This window comes from Aedes aegypti, chromosome 1, assembly GCF_002204515.2.
Source record: "Aedes aegypti strain LVP_AGWG chromosome 1, AaegL5.0 Primary Assembly, whole genome shotgun sequence".
Classification (NCBI taxonomy): Eukaryota; Metazoa; Arthropoda; class Insecta; order Diptera; family Culicidae; genus Aedes; species Aedes aegypti.
In genome coordinates this window covers 231982799-232006675 of record NC_035107.1, presented here as the reverse complement: position 1 = coordinate 232006675, position 23877 = coordinate 231982799, and the positions used below count along the sequence as shown (strand labels likewise).

General features: G+C 39.7%; 2 long non-coding RNA genes across 2 annotated transcripts; both read right to left on the bottom strand.

Moving 5' to 3' along the window:
- Nucleotides 1–7045: 7045 nt before the first annotated feature.
- On the bottom strand, nucleotides 7046–7419 carry LOC110674633. The gene is made up of 3 exons (XR_002499055.1): nucleotides 7284–7419; nucleotides 7142–7226; nucleotides 7046–7088 (listed from the first exon to the last, which is right to left on the bottom strand). It is a non-coding gene; the product is annotated as an uncharacterized LOC110674633 (long non-coding RNA).
- Nucleotides 7420–13891: 6472 nt separating this feature from the next.
- On the bottom strand, nucleotides 13892–14308 carry LOC110674632. Its single transcript, XR_002499054.1, has 3 exons — nucleotides 14130–14308; nucleotides 13988–14072; nucleotides 13892–13934 (listed from the first exon to the last, which is right to left on the bottom strand). It is a non-coding gene; the product is annotated as an uncharacterized LOC110674632 (long non-coding RNA).
- Nucleotides 14309–23877: the final 9569 nt, after the last annotated feature.

Genomic DNA, 23877 nt, shown 5'->3' with positions numbered 1-23877 from the left:
TTGAATATCTCCTATACCTTAAGAAATAGCACACTACTGTCTTCAGGTAAAATACAGTGATAAGTACGATCTACCTTTACGAATTTTGGAATCCTCTAAGTTGAGAACTTGACCGATAAGGGCACTTTTTCGAACTTGCACTTTATGAATTTTGGGAGGGATAAGAATAAAACATTTGTTACAAATGATATTTGTATATCCTGATGATTTGGAAGTTTGTTGTCGAGGGAAAAGTTGTTCAGTAGCTCAAAGCTCACATGCGGTGGTCATTCAGATACGGAATTCCACCACCAGAATATTTAAGGGGTGCAATCTGATGGTGCGCCTTCCTTAGCCGAGTGGTTAGAGTCCGCGGCTACATAGAACATACGCTGAGTAGCCGGCTTTTCCCAGTGGGGACGTTAATGCCAAGAAGAAGAAGAATCTGGTGGTGGTGATGGAAACTGCACCACCATCAGATTGCACCCCTTGAATATTCTCATGTATCAAGTCTCGTCTACCCATTAAACTATTGGATTCTATCTAAAATTGTTCGCAGAGTGGGAATTTTTGATTAACATGGTAAATCTTTAGATCCTTCCTTTACTTAATAATTTAACATCAGAGATTATTTTGAGGATCTCTCGAATATTTTTTCTTGAATACGACCTGCAAAGCAGCAAAGAGCAAAGCAAGGGCGTTATCAAAAATTTATTCATATTGTATCCAATTGATTCCAAGTTTTGTTCCTATAGCGTTTGTTCTTCCGGTAAGAATATGAAGGAACCCTGGGATGCTTTCTAAGTCATTGGTGACTTCTAGCGGAATATTTAGGAAAATTAAGCTTGCGATAAGAAAAAAAACCTCAGTGAACGCTTGGAGGCAAATAAATAAATAATGCTAAAATGGCAACACATTTTGCAATTATATCTAGTTATACCATTATTATCTATATATATGAACATATGAGATTCAATATCACATCAATAACAAAACATGTAATCATAGCAACAACTGTTTGTCTGTTTGTTATCCTTTAAAATTGCCAAATAACTCATTAATAAAAATAGACTATCTTGGTAAAATTTGTAATTTGAGTTAAAACACTAAACATCATATGTATAACAAACTTTGTCATTACAAGAAAATTAATTATTATTATTTATAACTTTTGAAAATAAAGCATTTGAACAACCCAATATCAAATTTTGCCATCATGACTTTGAAGTATTAAAATGAACCAAGGAAGAGAATAATTGAAATTTGCCATATGCCAAAAAATACAAACCAAGTTATTATTTTTGTTGTTTAAACTCTTATTTAAAACAGACAAATAAAAATTTAAAACATTCAAACATTGTATTTTAATGGTAACATTTGATATTCATTTTCAAATCATCTCTACAAACTACCAGCTACGCACAAAAACTAAGAAATATTTTATTACGACTTTGTAATAGAAACCAGGCCGCCATCGGCACCCATCGTTAGAATTCCAATTTGATGTCACTGACCGCTAGTTTTTGATAAAACTAAAGGGTGGTCCTTTCGGTTTTCTCAAATTCTTAAATCTTGGGTGATATGTCTCATATTTCCCTTGGAACACATAGCATTGGCATCGTATAGAGAAAGGATGTAGCTATGTACCATTACCATAAAATACCATAAAAACCATTGCTCACCTAGTTTTTGTAGCCTATCTTTCGCAATTTTTTCTCAGCTTTCTGATCGTGATCTCAGAATTAAAAATGAGCGGTGCGCTAATGATGAAAAAACGGATTTTTCAAACAAAATTCAAAATGGTGGCCAAATTCAAAATGGCAGCCCAAATTTTTTTTTAATTTCAAATGAAAGCTATATCCTTTCTCTCTACGATGCCTCTTAACTTGCTAAGTGTTCCAAGGGAAATATGAAACGTATCACGTGAAGAAATACCCAAGATATATCAAAAATTGAGCTTTTTCGCAAACTGTTTAGCTAGCTGGCGAGGGGTCCACCCATTTGAGAAAACCGAAAGGACCACACTTAAGTTTTATCGAAAACTAGCGATCAGTGACGGTCTGCTTTCGGCGAGAATTGCTCATATAACAAAGTTATATCAAAAATTAAAGCAAAAACAAGTTGCAGAATATGAATTATAACAACTAAAGATACTTTTATACACGAAGAGCTCATTAAGTCATTGTTTTGTGATAAATATCACAATAATAACTTATTTTGATTTATCTTCTTGTCGATATTTTTGCCACTGGATCATTGTTAAGGTTGTTCAGCCATTTGCCCAAATGCTGTTTGGCCGAACGCTCTTTGCCCAAATGCTGTTTGGCCGAACTCCATTTGGCCGAATGCCGTTTGGCCGAACGGGTTGTTTGACCGAACGGGTCGTTTTTCCGAATCACGAACAAAAAATAATTAAATTGCTTCAACGCTGATGAGTAGGGTTCATAAGGCCCAATAACTGATCAGCTAATTTATATGTTGATTTTTATTATTTGGCCGAACAATTACCGCTATATTAGTGCTCCAAGAGAATAATTATAACGATCCGTTAATTCCAGACGAAGTTGTGAACTCATGTCAAGACTCTAAGCTTATGGTTGGTGCGTTCCTGGGTTACCAACGGATTGCTAAGGTTTAGAGTGTTTTACATCAGAAATTTTTCCAACTTTTTAATATAGACTCTTCTTTCGATTTGTTCTAGTTTCACAAGTATTGGCAATTATTAAGCTTACTTTTAAATCTGGAATTTCAACTTCTTTAAATCATCGGCAGTTCTATTTCTAAACTACTTATATAATATTGATATAATAATTATTTCCATTACACTCGCTTAATTGATGGACGGCACTTCTCCGACATAATCGACGTCATGACCTATCGTGGCGCTAACATCGACTCCGACCACTACCTGGTGATGGTAAAGCTGCGCCCAAAACTCTCCGTCGTTAACAACCTACGGTACCGTCGCCCGCCTCTGTTTGACCTTGAGCGACTGAAGCAGCCGAATGTCGCCACAGCATACGCCCAGCATCTTGAACAAACGTTGCCGGAAGAGGATTTTCTCACCAAAGCCCCTCTCGAGGACTGCTGGGGTACAATAAAACTAGCCATCAACGTCGCAGTGTAGAATAAATCTGCCAAATTGGATACAGTGAAGTATTTAATGACAATCTCTATTGAGAGTATACACGGATCGAAATAATTGATTGATATGAGAGATTTGAGGCTTCTTTATCAATAATTGTAGATGGCTGAAGACTTGAGTGATTTATGAGGATTGTTAAATTATGTCTTAATAATTAAAAGATTTAATTATTATTTTAACAAAGATTTTCTTCAAATTGGATTTTTTAGAAATACTTGCTCAAAATAAACGAAATTTTCTCCACACATATATCCATCATGATATTCTTGTAAAGATTTTCCGGTTTTTTTTACTCATTTCAAGAACTCCTACGCTGAATTGCGATAAATACAGAGGTTTCAATGAAATCAAAATAAAGCTTTTTCCACTCTGTTTTTACAGTTACTTACCAAAACTCAATCATAAAAATGTTGAAGACATCTTTCTAGTAGCTTAATTATAAATTATTCTTACCAAATATTTTGAAAAAATTAAGGTTGTTGAGGAATATGATCTGTTGAGGAATATTTGTATAAAATGGTCAGATGGAGGACTGCAGTACGAACATGCTTAACCCAAAAAATATAATTGGCAAAACAAAAGAAAAACATTTGGCTCATATTAGGCCAAAAGAACACCTTCTTGAATACAAAAAAAAACAAGTGGTTGACCTTGGGGGGCATGGCTTTTCGTTATCATAGGTCGCACCCCCTTTCCTCCCTCAATGACCATTTATGAATGATTTCTCAGGATCCTGAAATATCTGCAATATAAATGTTTTATGCTCGCTAGCATCGCCTGGTGGCAGAATTCTGAATCTCATAGCTTCAATAATGATAGTAGCCCTTGAGCTACTGAACAACTTTGTCGAAGATGCCATCTTTAAAAGTACAGTTAAACCTCCATGAGTCGATGTTCCATGACTCGATGTCGACTCATGGAACCATACTAGTAACAAAATTGCATGGTTACTATGATGGTCCCTTAAAACATCTTTCTAAAGGATTGCTGTTCCATGACTCGATATTTCCATGAATCGATGGTCCCTTCAATATCGATCCATGGAGGTTTCACTGTAGTCAGAATCTAGAGATATCAGAAAAATTAAATGTTGATGCCCACTAGCGCCGCTTGGTGGCATTGGCGTAGCTAGAATTTTTTTCTGGAGGGGGCCTAGGGGGGCCTAGCAAATACTTGTTTTACAGAAGTAATGTCGATCGCTATGATCAAGATTTTCACAAATTTCGTAATTTGAACAGATTTTTATTGTTTTATTTATTTGTCTCATTTCGTGGTAGGATATTTGTAAATTTCAATATTCGCTACGGAAAAGATTCATTATTGCTGTAATCCAGTTTAAAATCCTTTAGTAATTCTAACAAAAAAAACTCTCAAGGAATGCTCTTTGTTATGCTTCCACGATTTTTTCAGGTATTCAACCATGTGCTTTGAAAAGATTCCACTGTGAATTCCTACGGGAATTTCTTCATGAATTATTTTCGTACTTTTCAGTGCTTTCTCCATGACTCCTTTACCAGTTTTCACTGAGTTCACCTGGGATTCCCACAGAAAATTATTCCCAGACTTTCTGATCACCATAAAATTTGTCGAAGAATCTCTATCGAATTGCTTAAAAATCTGTTGAAAAATTCCACCAGAAATTCGTTAGAAATTCTTTTAATATTTTCGACTGGAAGGTCCTCTACGTACTTGTTACAATTTACTTTTTATCAATTGTTACTTTAAAGTATGTCCAGTTGTTATTAATTTGTTAATGATTTTCAGGAATTACTGAGGATTTCTCCAAACAAAATAAGAAACTAAATTCTAGAAGTCTCACCAAAAATGTCATCAATATCACCAAGCAAGGATTCATTCCACGAATTCTTCAAAGAGTTTGCCAAAAGTTTTTCCAACTTTGGTTTTGAACATCATGCTAAAGTTCCCCAACAGGAGTGTTTGAAAAAATCGCAGAAAAAATTATCCAGACTTCCTGCAAAAAAAAAATGATTCTTCCAGGTGTTAATCCGAGGATTCCTTGTAAAATTCCACAAGTATTTCATGAGTAATTAAAATGAATTCGATTGGGAACATGTTTCTCAAAGAAGTTGTCCGCAGATCTATCAGCGTTTTTTCACAGATAATTATTTGTTTAGATTTCTCTAACATCAATGAGCAACATCCCGCATTCCTTCAAAACCCTTTCGGAAACCCTGACTAAGAAATATGTATAGAATTCGAACTTTCCTATAAAAATCCTAGCTGAAAACGTTCAACAGTTTTTTTCGAAAACTCTTCTGTGAAAATACTCAAAGATTTCCGGAGTAATTTGTTCAGGGGTTTCTTAGAAAACTACACTATTGTTTCCTAAGAATCTCCCGAAAAATTTACCAGAGATTTATCTAAGTATTTTCCAGTGAATTTCAAACCACACTCACGATTCTTTTGGGAACTTTTGAAGAAATTTTCCATCAAATTCACTAAGATTTCGCAATTGATTCTTGAACTTCTTAAAAAAAAATCTCCAGAACTTTCGTCGGGAATTCTATCAGGTTCAATAAATAAGCCCAATGGTAATCACAGGATTCTTCCATAAATATTATTTAAAAATGTATACAGTCTTTATTTTTTGGTTCAAAAACTACTCCAGGAAATTATCAATATTTTAGGGATTGCTTTACAAATTCCTCTACGAATCATTCCATACCAGATTTCCAGGGAAACACATGTAAAAAAAATTTAAAAGAATTATATTGATGTAGAATGATTGATGTAGAATGAACCATACCTTTAGAAATTTCAAACAAACTTGTTCAAAGTGTCTATTATCGATTTTTTTGTAGTACTGTAGAAGTTCAACGCGAAAATATTACCGTTTTTTAAGAACATTACCAAAGATGTATTGAGATAATATTTGTAGTGTAAGATGTTAATGAATTTAACTCTTAGGGGAAACTTTTGCATTACTTTGCTAAATTGTTGAGGAATTCTGGACTTTCAAAAAAAAACAGGAACCATACTATTAGAATTCGGTAAGTTTTAAAAACTGCTATAATTTAGTTTATTTTTAAATTCTTTAAAATTATGCTTTTCGAAGTATGGAAAGCTTTTTGTACAAGGTTCCTCAAAGCGTTATGCGAAGGAAGGAGAAGCAACGAAATGTTGAAGCTGGGAGAACAAAAGGTAACAATGAAAAATAATTTATAATCTTTTCTCTAGAGGTAAAGTACATGACTGTTAAACCTCTGTAATGAATTTACAAATAAAACAATTTTCTCAAGAAGTTCCATCAGAATCTTTTTGAGAATTTATCCTTGAAATCTATCCTTCCTTGACCGCCCTCGTTTCGCACAAAAATTCAAACCAAGAATATGGATTCTGACAATAATTGGTAACATTATTTCTAGAGAAGTGTTTTAAGGAAGATCAATACAAATTTCTTTATGAATATCTTAATAAATCGTTTCCCTCTTCCCAGTTATTTCGGTACACGTTTCTCTACAGATTCCTTTACCGCTATGCTAATTTATGAAGCAAAAGTTTTCCTGGGGGTTTTCAACAAATTTCCTCTGAAGATTCGAAGGAAAGAGACATTTCAAAAACATTTTTCTTTCAAATTTTTGAATAAACCTGAAAAAAGCAAAATAAGTAGACTATTGGTTGTCTGAACCAACCAACACTGGTACTGCAAGGGTTAATTTCCGAAACTATAACCACCGATGAATGAAACGCAGTGACTTGACGTAATTATGCGGTAGGTTATAATTTTCCTGAATGGTAACAATAGTAAATACATACATAGTCTATTAGTCTTAGTTTTGTTTACATAGCGTCGTAGTTTTTAGTTAATTTATGTCTTATGTGTCTCTTAGGTTAATGCATGCCAGTGTTCGTAATAGTCTTAGGTCACTTACGTTTAGTTTCCTATCTAGTCAGTCTGAGTCGTAGTCTCTTCGGGTCGCAAACTTGGCACCGGTTTGGGATACTAAATATTTAAATCATTATTAGACATTCAAGTTATTCTACTTGATTTCTTACCGTCACAGTTCAAGACAAATGCAATGCAATCGATATATTTATGGTTATGATCACCTTCTACGTATGCTCGTAGTATCCAATTCACCTAGTGTAGATTTACTAATTTTAAACTATTGTTTTCCTCATAATATATGACAGTTACCTCCAAGTGTTGTTAATTCACACTTTTAGAAATAAAATAAAGGATATTTGAACGAATTCACTCGTAATTCAAGAATTATTTCAGAGAATCAATATTTGGGAGACTAACTATTCGTCTTATGTTTTGCTCTTTATCTTTACTCACCGATCGACAGCTGTTGGAATTACCTGTCATCTCGGCATAAGTTGGTGTGTGTAGGGGTTTAAGGTTGCTGTGTGGAAGGTGCGCGCTGGCAACAAGGGGCTTGCCAACACTCCCCCCAGGTACGTTGACCTGCTGATCGACTACTTATCTTCGCGCATAACGTCTAATACAGCTAACTTAACCACCGGTCTTTCGTAGACACCGGTAGCAGTCCTTACCGTTGCTGATCGTACTTCCCCATCTCGACCAGGGCGAGTTGCGATCACCCTACCCTTGGGCCAACAGTTGCGAGGGAATGTTGAGTCCACAATTACGACTACGTCGCCGATCTTCACTGATGGCGATCTGGAGCTGTACCATTTCGTCCTCCTAGTAATCTCCGGTAGATACTCAGCAATCCATCTTCTCCAGAACTGGTTGGCGATAATCTGAGACGTACGCCAGCATTGACGTACGATGGTACCACTGTCGCTGAGCATGGTGAGTGGTTTGGACCCATTAGAGGTGCCTAGCAAAACGTGGTTAGGGGTGAGAGCAGGGGCAGCGTTGTCTTCGATCGGAACGTGTGTGAGTGGTCTCGAATTAATAACGTTCTCGATTTCGGTCAGGGCGTTGCGCAAAACTTCATCTGATGGTCGACGTGGCAGGTTTAGAGATTTCAAACTGTTCTTCACACTGCGAATAAGCCGCTCCCAGCACCCACCCATATGCGGCGACATAGGTGGATTGAAGCACCAAGCGGTTTCTGAAGTGGTGAACTCCTTCATCATGGTTTCAAGGTCGAGCTCCCCTTCAACGCGGCTTAACTCTCTGCTCGTACCAACGAAATTGGTCCCTCGGTCGCAGTATATGTAACGAGGAATTCCCCGGCGGGCAATCATGTTACGAATGGCCATTATGCACGAGTCTGTGTTGAGCGAATGGGCTATCTCAATGTGCACTGCTCGCGTAGTCATACAGGTAGCCAGAACTCCCCAGCGTTTCTCAACTCTTCGACCGACTGCGACCTCCATTGGCCCAAAATAGTCTATTCCTACGTGAGTGAACGGTCGAGAGTAGGCAGCTAATCTTGCATCGGGCAAATCGGCCATTATTGGAGCGCTCGGTATGGCATGATCGTTTTTGCAGCGCTGACAGTTTCTTCTCACCTTGGCACATGAAACGCGTACTCGAGGAATTGAAAACTTCTGACGCAGTTCATTGACTACAGTGTCTTGGTTGAGATGATGATATTTGTTATGGAAGTGGTTGATGATTAAAGTGGTTAGATGATGGTCACGGGGTAGAATGATGGGGTTTTTCGCTTCTTCGGTAATGACGGTACGACCACGCATGCGCAAGATACCGCTATCATCGATGAAAGGAGATGATTTAAAGAGAGAACTGCTTCTCGAGATTTGTTGACCTCGGGTCAGGCTGGCGATCTCCCCGACAAAGTTATCCCGTTGAGCTTGACGTATAAGAATCTTTTCGGCTGCACTTAGCTCCTCCATACACAATGGACCAGTGTGGATTGGATGATGCTGCAATTTGCGTCGACAGTTGGCTGAAAACCGAAGCAAAAACCCTACAACGTTGACTAGACGTTTCCAGCTGGAATAATTGGTCAAACAAATCGCAGGCGCCATCGTTGTAATGTGTGCAACCAGATGTGGACGGAGCTCTTCTTGTGTAGTCTTGCTGATTTCAATTTGCTGTGGCCAACATGATTCACTCCTCCAGAGGAATTCGGGGCCCTTGAACCATCTGCTGCTAGTGGTAAGGTTGGGTCGTCCCTGCCACTTCGTGGCGTCGTCAGCCACGTTTTCCTTCGTTGATACCCAGCGCCACTCGGATGCCTCCGTGGAATCAAGAAGCTCGCTAACTCGATGCGCTACGAATTGTGTGAATCGACGGTGGTCTGAGTTGATCCAACACAGTACATCTCGGGAATCTGTCCAGAACAAGCGTCGAGTTGCTTTAATGGATAGTGCCTCTGCTACTGTTCGTGCAAGTCTCGCTCCGAGAACTGCGGCCTGTAACTCAAGTCTGGGAATGGACTGGAACTTTAATGGCGCGACTCTAGTTTTAGCTGTGACTAGTGCACATTCAACTTCCTTGCCGTTAGAAAACCTCATATACGATACAGCAGCGAATCCGTTTTCACTGGCGTCAACAAACGTGTGTAGTTCACAATCGGTAAATTTTCGAATATGGTAGCATCGTGGTATTTCGACGCCTTCTACTTCAGGTAGCACTCGCAACCACTGTTGCCATTTCGCAAAAAGAGTATCGCTGATTTCTTCATCCCATTGGGTTCCAGAACGCCAAATTTCTTGCAATAGCATCTTGAGATAAATCAGAAAATGAGCTATCAAGCCGAGGGGATCGAAAATCGACATGAGTACCCTCAGAACTTCTCTTTTCGTGGGACAACGTTGTCCTTGTAGAAGCATTTCGTCGTGGCGTGTCCAGCCTACTTTATACGTGAACGTATCCTTGTCAGTGCACCACCACAGTCCTAGAACTTTTTCTGCTATCACCTCGGCTGATAGATCGAGATTCTTCGATTTCACGTCATCCTCTCCTAACGACTGCAAAACCAATTGGGAATTACTTATCCAGTTGCGGATCTCGAAACCGCCTTGAGCGTGGATATATTTGACCTGATGCGCTAAATCGACCGCCTCTTTCTCTGTCTTTACGCTCACTAACATATCGTCTACGTAGTGCCGTTTGATTATAGCTTCTACCGCTTGTGGGTATTTACCAACGAACCGTCCGGCGTTCAGATTTTTGACGAACTGCGCACTGCTAGGCGAACAGCACGCTCCGAAGGTCATGACATCCATTTCGAAAACGGCGGCTTTTCCAAATTTATCCCTCCAGAAAAAGCGCTGACAGGACCGATCCTGTTCCCGGATTTGTATTTGGTGGAACATTTCGCGTATGTCACCGGTAAGCCCAATTGGATGTTCCCTGAATTGTAGAAGTATGGAAAACAGTGAACACAGCTGATCTGGGCCTTTCAGGAGGACAGAGTTTAGGGATACACCGAAAATGGTGGCTGCTGCGTCCCAGACTATCCGTATTTTCCCCGGTTTGTTCGGATTGAACACCGAGAATACTGGCAGACACGTGAAACCGGTTGCTCTTCTTCCTCTTTGGTTAACTGCCTTTCCCAAGTTCTGGATTCTTGGCCATACGCTTCTCTAGTAGATGATATCGACGAAGCGCCATAGGCCTACTATCCGGAAGACGGAAGTCATCATAGCGCCAGAGCAAACCTGTCTCATAACGATTGCCGTTCAAGTTAGTTAACGATTCCAGCATTTTGTTACTGCGTTGATCTTCTAATGAAAGTATAGCATGACTAGGCTTCATTACTCCCATACTGTCTAGAGCGAAATATTCTTTCATTGCCTGGTGCAGGTCCTCATCCAAATGATCTTCGCGCGATCCTACATGAAACGAATAGTGCACCATATTTGGTACGTTTTCGTTATCGCTGCCACCGCATACGGTCCAGCCTAGTCGCGTCTTTATAGCTATTGGTTGTTCCACTTTGCCTTCTCGACACTGCAGCACTAGGCTGACGTGGGCGTGCTTTAGTCCAATCAAAATTCGTGGACGGGCTGCTTCATAGGGCTCTATGGGTAGGCCCCGCAAATACGGATACCGTTCCATCATTTTCACAGCATCTAGGGATTGTCGCGGCAATTGTAGTCCCTGTACGGTCCGCACATCATCTAATTTGAACCTTTTCGCTCCGGTGTATACGCCAGCAATCGAAACAGAAATAGCGCGAGAATCCTTTCGCATCGTTCGGTACCACCTGTCCATCGAAGATACAATGGACTTTCAACTCCATCCAGCTCAAGTTCATTGGCAAGTTCCTCATCCATGAGAGTAAGCTTTGAGCCTTCGTCCAAGAAGGCAAACGTCTGAATACAACCGCTTTTTCCATAGAGTACGACTGGAAGGTAACGAAACAGGGAATTGTTGGTGCTGGATCGGTGGCTATTGCACTCATGCCGTGCCGAACTCGTAGACGGTTGGTGCCGTTCACATCCATCACTCTTCGGATTTGATTCGTTTTCCTTTTGATTTTCATTATGAAGCAGCTCGTGGTGTTTACGCGTACAGCCATTCTTTCCGCAAGCTCTGGCCTTACATACACCATTGTGTTTTTGCAGGCATCGTCGACACAAATCGAAGTCACGTACTACGGCCCACCGAGAGTCTCTGGACAGCTCCAAAAATTGTTTGCATTTCCACAGTTCTTTGCAACTAGACTTGCAAACTAGGCACCCGTTCGTATCATTCCGAACGTTGTCGATGTCTGGCTTTAATTCCGTTTCGTTTGATTCCAGGTGAGCGTTCAAGAATCCGGCACTTTTCTTAGTAGGTCTTGAGTCGTTGCGCGAGGGTTTGAATTCCTGAATCGCTGGAATAGTCACAGTACTTGCCGCTTCCGCCAAGGAATATATCCAGTTCCCAAAGGTTGCTAAGTTGACTCTTGGTAGTGTATAACGATATTTGGCCCAATCTAGTTTTATTGATGGCGGCAATCTGAACACGAGTTGATGCAACAGTGATACATTATACATGTGCTCTTCCAATTCGCGTGCATCGACTATGGCACAAAAGTTTTGAACTTCAACCGCAAAATCCATAATCGTTTCGAGTTTGTCTTCCTTCAGTGACGGCAGAGCTGTGATTTTTGCTATGAGCGAATGGACAATGGCTTCGGGCTGCCCGAAACGCATGCGCAGCGTGTCTATTACTCCTTTCACATTAGACGGATGCATTAAACGGCTCTTCACTGCATCATACGCTTTTCCTGTTAGACTTTTCTGTAACCGGACTGTATTTTCTGCGTCCGTAAACCCACACATGGCAGTTGTGTTGGTATACGACGAGAAAAATATGGGCCAATCTTCTGGATTCCCGGAAAAGCTTGGCAGGTCTTTAGATATCGCTTGACGCGCGGCCAGTTGCTTTCTCGAAAGAGGGCATGGGTCATCGAAGTCTTCTTCAACTCTTGGCTCTCTTCTAGAACATGACGGTCGATATGGATCTCCAACGACGCTTGATATTGGCACGTGTGGACGTGTTAAATCTTCCACTTCTCGATGCGTTGCAAACACTGCCCTGTCGACCGATGTACGTTGACTGCAGATTCCAACAGTCGGCGTGCTGGTTGGATTTGCAGCTCCACTGGACATCGCTCTTATCGAAAAGGTTCTCCCGTTTGTCCAATGATCCTGTCGTGAAGAAAATGACTGCTCTTTCGGTACTGCCAACTGATTCAGCATCTCTATAGCACACGGATTTTGTGTAGAGTGCCTCTCTGGATCGAACACTTCGGGGTAACTCGGCATATTTCCTTCTCTTTGCTTATTGCTGCCATGCACCCAATCGCGTACTCGGCTTAGGCTGCTACTAGCTCTGGAACTAGTCTTGGAGCTCCTCTCGCTTGCTGCTTCTTCAAGCAAGGCATACTTTCGTTCGAGAAATTCTTTGGCCAGTTTTTTTTCCTCCTCCAACTTCTGCATTTGAAGCTTTAGAAGGGTTCTAGATGACCTGCGTGACGACGAAGACGACAAGGCACTAGACGCACCGCTGATGTTCACTTCCTTGTCATCGATCTGTTGTCGAACCTTGCTGAAAGGCTTCCCGATGTCCCGTGGTTCAACTCCATCATTTGCACCACCGACGGCATCCACTGTGGAACTTCGCTGGTCTTTCGTATTTGATCCCATTGACGTCTTCGGTTCTTGTGTACCCGTGCTGTCCTTAGCATCGTAAGCTGATGGAAGCTGTTTGCTGGAAGTAGATCCCGATCGTTGAGCCCATTTTGCAGATACACACTTTGGACAGCTCCAACTATGGTCTGCTACTTCCTCCGTAACTCCAACACAGCCAAAGTGATGCCACTTGTCGCAATTGTCACATTGCACCATCTCGTCACTATCTGGACCTTTGCATGACTTACAAGTTCGACCAGCTAATGTCCGATCCGTCGCCGATGTCTCCTCAGGAACTCCCGTGACCACTATCGACACATCACCACTATTGACCACTTCATCGATTTTTGCTTTTGAACTCTTGCCCTTCCTCGACAACTTGACATTCTTCCCGGAACCGTGTGCTTCGCGACTCGACATTTTCGCAATAATAAACGAAAATTATAATATTGGTTGTCTGAACCAACCAACACTGGTACTGCAAGGGTTAATTTCCGAAACTATAACCACCGATGAATGAAACGCAGTGACTTGACGTAATTATGCGGTAGGTTATAATTTTCCTGAATGGTAACAATAGTAAATACATACATAGTCTATTAGTCTTAGTTTTGTTTACATAGCGTCGTAGTTTTTAGTTAATTTATGTCTTATGTGTCTCTTAGGTTAATGCATGCCAGTGTTCGTAATAGCCTTAGGTCACTTACGTTTAGTTTCCTATCTAGTCAGTCTGAGTCGTAGTCTCTTCGGGTCGCAAACTTGGCACCGGTTTGGGATACTAAATATTTAAATCATTATTAGACATTCAAGTTATTCTACTTGATTTCTTACCGTCACAGTTCAAGACAAATGCAATGCAATCGATATATTTATGGTTATGATCACCTTCTACGTATGCTCGTAGTATCCAATTCACCTAGTGTAGATTTACTAATTTTAAACTATTGTTTTCCTCATAATATATGACAGTTACCTCCAAGTGTTGTTAATTCACACTTTTAGAAATAAAATAAAGGATATTTGAACGAATTCACTCGTAATTCAAGAATTATTTCAGAGAATCAATATTTGGGAGACTAACTATTCGTCTTATGTTTTGCTCTTTATCTTTACTCACCGATCGACAGCTGTTGGAATTACCTGTCATCTCGGCGTAAGTTGGTGTGTGTAGGGGTTTAAGGTTGCTGTGTGGAAGGTGCGCGCTGGCAACGAGGGGCTTGCCAACATAGACATAGGAGGAATTGAAGCTTTGAAAGTATGAACAAGTCCCACAATATTATTTGACTAAGTTCCAAGAGATTTGCAAAACTTCTGAAGCCACCTTTCAATATTCCTTGAGGATTTTGATTATACTTAAATTCTATTGAGAATATCGAAAAGTTTTATGACAAAATTTTGCTACAAATCTGCTGAAAATCATAATCATAATTTTTTTTTTAAATTGAGTTCAGCAATAAATTTATTCTTGCGAAAATACTTCAAACATTGAATCGAAAAGAATTTACCGGTGGAATAAAACATTATGGTCGATTTTGTTACATTTTTTTCGCACGAAATTCCTTGAAGGATAAGCCTCATTTTTCGAATAAAGTTCTCGCTGAGTATTGTCTAAAAAATTCCTTTAGTAGTTTTGTCTATTTTTTCGGACATTTTACGAGTTGAAGTTAATGTTCTTGTATTTGTAATCTTAGTAATATATATTCTTCAGTGAATTCTCATAGGGGAAATCATCATCACATGAGAAAACACAATGCAGTGAATATGCTGCATAACGCTCAAACAGCATTATTTGAATTATTCATAAAAAAAATAATTTTAGAAATTAAATTTCCAGGATATTGACGCTTTTTTGTACCACGGTATTTTAGCAACGGAGATGTCGAAAAAAAATGTGCTAATCGCATACAATAAGAAGCTACTTCCAACAGTAACTTATCGATCGACAGCCGGACGATTAAGCTTTCGGTTGTCGCGCGATTCACCGAAGTCAGAACCGCCACGCTGGTGTTGTGTAACACAAGCGAGGTTTTCTCTAAAATAACGTAACTACTTACAGAAGAGAATTTTGTCAATAACAAGAGCCATGTACATTGATTCAAAAGTTTTTGGTTCGTCTTATGTTGTTATTTTTTTAATTTCAATTTTTATTATTGTCAAAAATTCTGGGGGGGGGCTGGATGATCCCCCTGTTCCTACACCAATGCTTGGTGGAGGAATTCAGTATGCCAATGGCCACCACATGTTAGCCCTTCATATACTGAAGAATTGTGCAGAATATCAAGACCGTTTAATTTGATGACTTTTTAAGATATTCATCATTTATTAAATCGGTCGTTTATCTGAATTTCAGTCGTAGAAAAGTGGTCGTGAAAGAAGGTTGAAATGTACTCTTTGAACGGTGTTCACGCTTTAACACCGTAGAAGACTAAGGTGCTTTATGTATTTTGGACAGAGCGTTAGGCGTATATAATTTGGCCACTTCGATTAAATGGCCAAATTATATACGCCTAACGGTGTGTCCAAAATACTTTGATCACCCTACTCTAAACTCGGCTCTTCAAATACCCTGTAACGCAATGTGGAGCAACAGGCACAAAAGTCCCGATGCCTAGAATATTAAGGTCAGAAGCAGGCTCAGTCTCAGTGAGGACGTTACATCAGAAAGATGAAGCAGTTGGCCTGAAATTTTTATTCGGAAACCCTCGAAATTCACGATGGCGACAATTACCCTTTTGACCGCTTGCAGAATGAGAAAGAATGCTTACAACCCAGTCATCCAAGCTGGAAGGCGCAGTTGGGCCAGAACGTGCACGATGCGAGTGTGCGGATTGTATAATAAAATGGGAACGAATTGAGCGAGGGTGAAAAATAAACGTGCCAAAAGAAAAAGGGGGAAAACTCCCTGGCGTGCCAGGCCTGCAGTCAGTACTATAGGGTACTTTTAGCCAGAGCATTGCCAGGCCAACCGATGACCACGACGATGGCCATCTCTCTAAAGGCAAGCACTCGGTAGGTGGGTTTAGAGAGGGGGTGGCGCCGTGGTGGAAAGTGGCTGGTTTTAGGATGCTCTGAATTCATAATGAAGGAGAAGTAAGGAAAAGTTCACTATTATATTTCGCCCTTTCCACTGCTCGGAGCACCACCCGCTCCCACAGTTCGCCATTAGGCAGTCAGTAAACAGCAGAAGCGGTAGGGCGCTTGACTCGGAATATTGTTGATATCGCAGCTGAGGAACAGAAAACGACCTGCTGGCAGAGGAAATAACCGGACGGAGGGGGAATTACAACGAAAGGACGGAATTCTGGAAGGTTTTCCGTCGGACGGTCGCCACGTTGGTTTGGAGGGTGGTCCCGACTCGGTGAAACAGTTCACCATCTTTATTTTATCCCCTTGGTGGATGTGTGTTTTTGGGTAGCCATGATAGAGCGCTGCGATCGGAGTTCCGAGACCAAGTTGAGTTGAATCGAGCGCAGCGGGAGGAATCTTGCTTGGTGAACAGGGTGCGTTGGAATGAAATGAGTTTAACCTTAGTAAGGACTTTAGACATTTGTCGTACCATTCCAAAATACAAATCATGATATGTTTTGGTTGAAATAACCCAGCAATTTTATTTTTCTGATTAATTTCTTAAAATTTAATTCTACAGAAACAATAATATATAATGAATCCCAAGAAAGCATCCTTCAAATGTTACAATATAGGATCGCTTTCGACCTGAAAGTTCAAACAGCTCACAAAAATCATTGTGTTGACCGATTTCAGTTCAGTTCTGTAAGACGCATATGCATTAGCGTAGCTAGGATTTTTTTCTGGAGTTACTTAAATGGGCACAATGTAAAAAACTGCGATTCGTCAACAGATTTGAGGATGGATTCGAGTTCAAGGCTAAATGACGAAATCTTTATAAGTTCATCAAATAGTGATTGTAGAATAGATTGTTTGTAAGTTTGTTTCAATTGGTAAAAATCTGACTCCAATTCAAACTGTCTTAGTAGTTTTGTATATTAATGAATTTTGCTCAAGATCAATCCCACGATCAGTTGATTTCAAATTGATTATTTTCCTCATGACTCAAATCAAACACCACATTTCTAGAAATAATCCTTTCTTCCAATGCCTCCTGTCCGCTCTGCACACACGAAGATAACTGATCCGGACTGAAAATAATGTGTAGCAATTAATGGGGAATGAGCGGGTGCCTGTAACGGAGAGGTCGGGATGAGTTCCGGCGCAAGAGATTGGATACCGCCGGCTGCCTGCGGGCAGAGGTTGGAAAAGCCGAAAATTTATATTCTAGAAATGCTTTTTCCTTTTTACTGGCGCTGCCGATTTTCCTATTTCAGCTCATTTTTTTTCTCCTCTGTTGTAAGGATCTCACTTTTTCGGTCTACATATTTTAGGATGCGGAGATAAAGCGAAACGAGCCAGGGGTTTACACACAGACACACTTGTGGAATGGGAAATCAACTTTTACGGACCTTTTGTGAAGGCATGATGGTCGTCGTGTGGGATCGCTTTGTGGGGAATGGGCGCCAGAGCAACAGCAGAAGCCAGTTTGACCGTCCATGTATTCAAAAGGGATTAATTTTGAGAAAGATAAAAGTAATTTTATTGGAAGTGATACAAAATTCCTGGAGAACGGTGTTTGCACTGAGCGTCGTAAATGGGCTCCGGTGGTTTCCAGAAGCGATGAACCAGTGGGGAGCTGTGCTTTTTGTGCACTTAGTTGAAGTAATTTAGCTGCTTTGGAGCGTCGATAATCCCAACGGCAAGCGGTGGATGTTTATCGAAGGCGATAGCGAATTTGGATACTTTAAGCATGAATGGTTAATGTATGCAAGGGTTTTGGATATTCTACGAAAATTCTAATTTCTTTTTGTCTTGATTCTGAGCACTGTTGATATATCAGGACTGTTTATTTTATAAAGTGGACATTTTGTCTATGCTGTATCTTTCAAATTTATTGATAAAATCTTATTCAGTTTTCTGTGCATCGTTCAACTATTATTCTACAATGCTATGAAAATATAAGATCTTAGAAAATGCTTTTGGTTGAAAAGAAAAATAGTTTTTCCAAAAACTCCTAAGAAAAGCTGTTCGTCAAAGTTGAGTTTTTTTTTTTTTTTTTGCAAAACAAAATTCCTCGTTTTAATGATAAATTGTATGTTTATATCCTTTGCTATTCTACTAAAGGTATAGCTTCAGAAAAATCAATTATATTCTACCATTCTCTGGCATTAGGTATGTTTAGTGATCTCTCCATTTATGGCCAAATTTACTGATACACCATTTTTTTACTCCCAGCAAAAGAGAACAGTAAAAAGCGTGTTGAATACTAGTTCAGATTACTAAAAAAAAGCTATACAGGGTGTCCGCAAATTATCCGAACATCAAAATATTGGAAAGATGATCTCGCATTGAAAACAATGAAAAATCAATGTCCATGTACCTTTTATAATATATCTATATGTTAACACAAAACACAACTTTAAAAAATTTCGAAATGATTGCTTGTTACTGAGATACGCAAATTTAAATTTTTCGGAGACGTTTTTCCTGAAGGCCGCTAGTCACACTGGAGATGTGTTATCCCTAAAACCTAAAAGAGATGAATACAAATCTCGCGTTTAGTATCATAAGGGCGTATCTGCAGTGATCGATTTCTCTTCGTCGATTTTCTCTTCTGCAAATTACTCGGCCGGGTCAATGTTTTCGACTGTTATTTATGTTTTAGTAGAAAATAGTAATTGTCCTCCGTCATGCAGCATCGTATAATGTTCCGAAAATCTTTTAAGTTACGTATACTAACCCAAAGAGAAAATCGACGAAGAGAAATCGATCACTGCAGATACGCCTGTATGATACTCAACGCGAGAAATGTCCTATTATTATTTCAAGTAATCTACAGGTTAGTAGCTTCAAGTTAGACTGGATCTAGAAAATTTTACGATCGAAATCCAGTGAGTTCTATGGACATTTCTCTTCCGTCATCTCCTTCTTCTTCTTTCTGGCGTTGCGTCCCAACTGGGACAAAGCCTGCTTTTCAGATTAGTGTTCTTATGAGCACTTCATCAGTTATTAACTGAGAGCTTTCTTTGCCAATTGACCATTTTTGCATGTGTATATCGTGTGGCAGGTACGAAGATACTCTATGCCCTGGGAATCGAGAAAATTTTCTTAACGAAAAGATCCTCGACCAGCGGGATTCGAACCCACGCCCCTAAGCAAGGTCATGCTGAATAGCTGCGCGCTTACTGCTACTGCTACCTGTGTCCCGTCATAGAGTCCGTCATAGAGCTCGGAAAACAGTTCCCTTTAAGACACCTCAATATATTTGGGTTGGTTTTGCAATTGTTTGAAATCGGAAATGTGTCAAACTTACTTCTTAAGAATATAATAAGCCAATATTTAAAACCATGCAAGAATATTGAATTTATTATACTTGATTGTATAGAGCCATGTCCTCAAAGTTTGTACGGATAATTTGCGGACACCCTGTATTTGTATAATCAAGAGCTAAATCGTTAGTTTAAACCACTGTCTTAAGTATTAATTTACTCTTTATGGTAAGTTTACTAAAAAGTCTCATATTTATCGATCTACTGCAATTTGTAAACGGTTTTCTCCGAATATTTCAATTGGTAATCTCAGTATAACACATTATGAAAATAATATGTGAAAAATAAAATCGATTTTGTTACAGCAGTGTTGCCAATTTTGATGATTGCTAATGTACTTTGAAAGGTCTTCTAAGAACAAGGCAATTGTGTTTCTATTGTGCTTTAAATTGTGTCTCCTCTGAACAGTGCGGACTTACAACCTCAGAACTCGTTCATGAAAGTTCTATACAAAATTTATAGTTCAACAATTCGTTTTGGAGAATCTAAACTCAAAGATCACTGCTACAACTTTCCCATAAACCAATCAGAACAGCAAACACAACTTGTGCTCCATTAGTGCACCCCTTTGCAGCTGGGGCCCTGTACTAGATCCCAGATCAGTGCATTCCCAGGTGCAAACTGCACCATGACAACGACTGGATAAATGTTCACATGCACTCTTTTTCTATGCTCTCAGGCCAGTTTTACTGCCTAAGTCAGATGGAAGCCATCGCAAAAAAAAAAAATCGAGGAACCAAACATCCATCACCAAAAATACCAAACTCACACTTGGTTTTGCGGCAATATCTGCGGATTGCTTGGAACGAACATCCATTGTTCTTGGAAATAGACCATGCCCACGGATTTTTTTTTTTTTTTTTTGAGGGTAAATGTGCTGGTATTCATCATAGTATCAATATTCGCCATCTCGGATTATATACCGTTATATCAAGTATTCGCCACCTCGAATTTCAATACGAAAACAAAGTTTCTGTCCCGTTATTATATTTTTCATACTAAACATGAATACAAGGGGGATGCGTACCGTGAAAAATAGTAGTTTACGGAACAAGTTGCAGAATGATGATTTTTACAGCACGAGTCGTAAATTACGAGGCTTGCCGAGTAGGATAATCATAACGAGTGCTGTAAAAATCAAGTTCTGCAACAAGTTACGTACAACATTTTTTGCAATTTCGTAGAAGACCACTTTAAGGTATCAGAAATTATATCGGAATGCATTCACCATTTTTTTTACAATTTCTAAAAAATTGAAGTGTTATGATTTAATACACAACTAAAAACAGTTGCGTAACGAGAAAGCGTTGCGTAATGAATCATTATGGGTTTTCAGTTAAAAATTAAAAAAAAAATCGTGCAAAAAAAGTAACACTATTTGGCGGTTTTGGCGAAAACAAAATGTATGGGAACTTTTTTTGCACGGCCGTGTGGAAAAAAAAATCCGTGCAAAACCAGAATCGGGTGTATCAAAGTTTAGCATTCTGATAAAATACGAAACCGTTACAATGATCTATGAAAAATAGTTTTCCCTAGTGTGATGAATACAGATACATCTGCCCTATGCCAAAAATTGCAATGCACTGAGGCCTAGGAGGCTCATTCATTGGGAAGAGCTATGCAATGTGCAGAGTGCAATGGAACGCACATTGCACTGCGGGTGAAATTAAACATAAATGTAATAAAGCTCTCCAGCACTGAATGCGTTCAAAACGTTGCCCTGGGTTCTATTGTCCGAAATTGTTCAATAACGGTTTTAGTGAAGTCATCCCAGCCCAGCCCAACTCCATTCGGCGGTGGATGGGACTTCAAAACGTTGAAGTGACTGAATTACATTCTTATTGGAAGTAGAGGGCCACATTTGCGAAATCCGGGAATCGGATTGGACTATGCAGATTGCTATATGCGGTTTATCAAGATCGATGCGATAAAAAATGATTACAATCTACTGGGTAGATCTGGTGGGGGAATATTGGAAATGTTGAATCGTCCATGGGTAATCAAAAAAAAAGTCCATCAAATATGTTGCAAGAAATTTCTTTACAAATAATCCAGCCTGCAGGCTGGTAAAACATGTTTTACCAGGCAACTACGTATTTTATCAAAACCTTCCAGTTCCTGATGGCCCTTCTGCTTCCAGTATTCCGGTGGTAGCAGCCGAGGAGGCCACTAGTACCAGTTTTGTACCGACATCTTCAGTCGATTCCCTACGTATCTTCTTCCTGCCGACCAAGCCTGGTTGTATCTGACCCGGGACTCCCGAAACAAAGCAGAATGAAAGACTCAAATTCGCCTACCTCAGTAGCGCCTTCTACCGTCATCAACAATCAGCCGCTGGTTTCCCGTTCCTGCAATCCAAGTCGTCCCGGCCCTGAGTCTAGTGCTGGCAATGGGGGCTTACAAGCTGCTTACCACGGCAAGTATTCAATGACTAACAGTAATTCTCGTCCTGACAACCCTTCACCCTCTAGGGTTGCACGTGTCGAAAGACCTGCTCCATCAGCTTTGCCCGACGTCCTGACGTCCAAAACGTTAGTGGTATCAACAACTCTCTTGCTGAGTACAAACTGGCCATAAGCGATAGTTGTTACGTTATCTATGCGCTTTCGGAAACCTGGCTCAACGAAAATACATTGTCGAATGAGCTCTCCGACAGCTCCTACATAGTGTAGTGAGTATAAGTAGCTGACCGATCATCTGTATAATGTTCATCAGGACTGTTTGCGAAGCCAAATCCTGGAAGCTTCTGGAGACACGTCAATGAACAACGGATGGAATCTGAATTACCCCCTACGATGTTCGACGGCTTGCACGAGGCCGAATCCAAAGCTGACATTGCCGATATATTCTGCACGCAATTCAGCAACGTCTTCATCAATGAGCACCTCGATTCAAACGTTGTCGATGATGCAGTCAGAAAGGTTTCCCGTCTTTCCATCCTTGTGCCATATGTGTGAATGCAATAGTGTAACTCTTTTATTCCATTGTTTTGTTCGTTGACAGGGAAACCTAAACGCGATTTATGCCGCCGCTATTCACGTTCTCAAGCTGAATAAGCCACACCTCTTTTACAACGAAGTGGATAATTCACGAATGGGTCAGACCTTATTGAATAGGATATGTGAATCAGATATTCTTAAGTAATATCAAACTATTGAATTTAAAGCAAAATTTTTAACAGATTTATTGTTCATTTCATTCTTTATTCTCTACGATAATTTCATCTTCTACTCTCTTGATATAGGAAAAATAAAACAAAGCCAAGTATTTATTTGTTTTTTGTTAATTATAATACATGTTGAAAATTTCAATTCGTTTTGTTTCGTTACTACAAACAGCTTCGTATGTTCATTCAAAAATGCTGTAAGGTACCATATCCTTAAACCGGTTTGGTTTTCTTGTTGCTTGATTTGTCCGTTGATTGATTTTTCCGTCGTTATCATGCACATCCTGAAGCCCGATTCTAATTCACCTTCCAGAGTTTCTGCTCCTGAGTGGTAAGTTTCTCGTTCATCTTTATTACTTGTTTGATCACCTTGTTCTTGAAGACAAATTGAAACTTTCTTGACATCTTGCACGTTGCGAGAGTATTGGACAACTTTTGCTGCTTCTCTGGCGATTACGAAAAACCTCTCTGCCATGAACTCCGGATCCGATTTCTGCCATTTTTGATTTGTAACCAAAACCGTATCTCCGTATGTTCATCAGCAGCTACGAGACGACGACGAAGGTGTGTGGCTTTTCCGACGTGGAGAATCTGACGCGACCTGAAGAGAGAGTAGAGCAAACAAATGTTCTCAAAAGCTTCCGTGAGCTCCTCCACAGATTTCATAGAAGATCATAAAGCAGATCAAGTGCCTTTTCAAACTGATCGCGTAGATAATTTTTATATCCGCTTTGCTGCGATCTTTTGTAATACTATAAAAGAACGTTGAGATGAGATCGCAATAGACGGTTAGCTTAAGGCAGAATGAGATGGGGTTATAATAAATTGCGTTCGTATCAAAATAGGTACGAATTCATAGCATTACATAAAAGCAAAATTCTGGTAAGGGGTCCATTATTCTCGTGCGATTCGTCAGCTTTTATAGTTCGGTGTGAAAAGCTAAATAACAATTTATAGTAAAGTTAAATTCGATAAAGTTTTTCGAACATACGGTGAAATAAGCTTGAATAGTTGAAATAAGCTCACAATTAGTGCAGGTGAAAAGCTTTCAATTTTATGGTGTTCCACAATTATAACAGAAGCTTAGTTTCAGGAATAGTTGCGTTAGGCAATATCTTGCTCTATTGAAATAACCATCACAAGTGTGAATAATTGTG